The sequence below is a fragment of the Dipodomys ordii genome, unplaced genomic scaffold (assembly GCF_000151885.1).
Source record: "Dipodomys ordii isolate 6190 unplaced genomic scaffold, Dord_2.0 Scaffold51, whole genome shotgun sequence".
Taxonomy (NCBI): domain Eukaryota; kingdom Metazoa; phylum Chordata; class Mammalia; order Rodentia; family Heteromyidae; genus Dipodomys; species Dipodomys ordii.
Genome location: NW_012267267.1, coordinates 9,931,623 through 9,934,384, shown reverse-complemented (window position 1 = coordinate 9,934,384; position 2,762 = coordinate 9,931,623).

Here is a 2,762-nt window from a genome sequence, read left to right as displayed (position 1 = left end):
TTCCTAACAAATGGGGCAATGTCATTCTTTCTGATGGAGGCATAGAATTCCATTGTGTATATATACCACATTTTCTTGATCCATTCATCTACTGAAGGGCATCTGGGTTGGTTCCATATCTTAGCTATGGTAAAAAATGCTGCAATAAACATAGTTGTGGTGGTAGCTTTAGTTAAAGACACTATTTTTTAAAGAGCCAGATCCATTTGAATTTTAACCTTACATTCTGTCAACTGTCACATTTCCTTATTTTGGATTTGTATCCATCAAGTCTCTTGACTTGAAACAGTGAAGAAGATTAGGTTATATGGTGAAGGTGGCAGCAACAAACCCCACGCAAATCTCGCCCTTAATATTTTTAAATGATGAATGATTTTCAGCCTCATTGAGGATTTTCATTGGGATTCAGAGATGCTGACCAAAGGAGGTTTCAGAGAACAGCAACCTCTCAAGGAGGAGGAAAGGGAAGCTGCACCAAAACTCAAGTGCTTCCAGGCTGTATGAAGTCATGCTAACTGGAAGAGGAAGCACAGTTTAAGGAAGTGCAGACCGGATGGAGTCGGGGTGATTAACATTATCACATACAACAGTAAGAGGATACAAATGAAGAAACAGAAGCCGAAGCAGCTTTAAAATGTTGTAAGGTGAATCATCCCAGAAGCCACATTTTGAAATATAGAATACTGAAGTCTTTAATATACAGTTAGCAGGCTGCAGGCCGCACGTTGTTACAAAGGCCTGCAGCCCCCAAATACATATAACACAACTAGGAAACAGGCTAGAGAGGAAAGATATAACAGAAACAATATCAACAATCCAATTCAGCTCTTTAGAGCTGAATTGGGATGCCATGATAACCCGAGATGAACCAGTAGACAGGACACAGGAGACGATCACAGATACACATGGCATGGTTTAATAGCACCTGGGTTGGTCAGGGCCTAAATAAGATGCGAGTAGGAAAAGTTCCACAGGAAATTCCCAGTCCCAGGCACTAGACTGACAGATTCAGTAACCTATCATCCAAGTCCCCGCCCCTGCCTCCAGGGATCTGAGCATGACCATCACCTGGAAGGCAGGTGATGGGCACGAGTGGGAGTTTTCTTCCCCCAGCTTGTAGACAAGATGTCTGTCCCTACCACCCACCGTGTGACCAATATGTCCCAGACAGACCTGACCTCCTTACTTTAAAATTTTTAAGAGCTTAAAAAGAGTAGGCTCTGGTTGCTCAGCTGGTGGTTCCAAGCCTTTTCCATGGGTTGCCTGGCTGAGGAAGCAGGAAATGCTGAGCAGCTATCAGGCAATGGGAGGAATTTCAGCAAAGCTGCCCAAACACACTTATCTCTCAAACTATGCAGTGTAGACATTTTGTAGGAGAAGCATATGACTCAGAACTGCTTCAGGAAGTAGGACATTCTGCATATAGGTAGGGCTACGAAACCTATTTCTATTAAGAAACACGAGTGTTCTGACAATTTGTGTAGAAGAAGTGTTTCTGCCATGCCCCTTGCAAGAAAATCAGGGCATGGATTTGTGAACTGAAAATATTGATTGACTCACTACAGAATGTTTGATTTCTAAATCATTCCCCTGGTACAGACTTTTGTTTTCAAGACTTTACAAAATCTACTTTGAAGATAGAAAATGTGTTCCAGTAGAAATCCTTAAGGAAGAATGGGTTCATAACACCCTCTTTACATTGCTAAAGGAGCTTTGGTTAAATCCCTCTTCTCTTTTAGGCTGTCATCATTATACGAGGATTTCCATAAGTAAATGTGGGTGATTCTGTTGACTGCCTCCAGAACACATCTTGATACTACTTTTTTTCCCTTAGCTCTAATATTCCTAATTCATGTAATTTCTTGTTTTCCAGACCGACAACCACCAATACTTCTAATACATCCACTTTTTGTCTCATAACCTATTCAGCAGATATAAGATCTTTCCTCTCTTTTCCCACCCCTGTCATTTGCACATGCTACCCTACCCATTTACTTTCTCCTATATGAGATAGCAATTCTTCTTCCCTTGGTTAATAGTTAAAAATTTTTCTCAATAGTCTTTTTTTTATCTTCCTATCTGTATTATATGCCTCCTTTTTAAAATTTTTTCTCATTTGCTTCCATCATGAAGCCTACCCTAACTTGTCATTTATATTCCATCTGTTTATTCTTTTTTCTTAATTTCTGCACTAGAATATCAGCTTCACAAAATCAGAAATTCACTTTGTTTTATCTAACTTATAAGCATAGTACATGGCACACTGAAGGTGCTGAAGAAATATTTATATTATACATAAAGGAGTTGCTGTTAAAAATAATTGAGCTGAGTAAGTGTATCTTTCAGTATCTCAGTGGCACACAATAAATATTAGAACTTTTTCCCTTCCTTTTATCAGTGTGGCCCAGTCAATCTTCACTTCTTCCAATCATTCATTTCACTATAGAAGGTGCACAAGCAGATATCCCAACCACAATCAAGCATTTTAGAAATCCAAATGAAGGGGCTGGGAAGTTGGCTCAGTGGTAGAGCGCTTGCCTTGCATGCCTGAGGCCCTGGGTTCGATTCCTCAGCACCACATAAGCGAAAAGAAAAAAGCTGGAAGTGGCGCTGTGACTCAAGTGGTAGAGTGCTAGCCTTGAGCTGAAGAGCTGAGGGACAGTGCCCAGGCTCAGAGTTCAGGCCCCATGACCAGACGCAAAAAAAAAAAAAGAAATCCAAATGAAAAGGCAAAAGATAGAACAGAAGAAATTGGTCCTGGC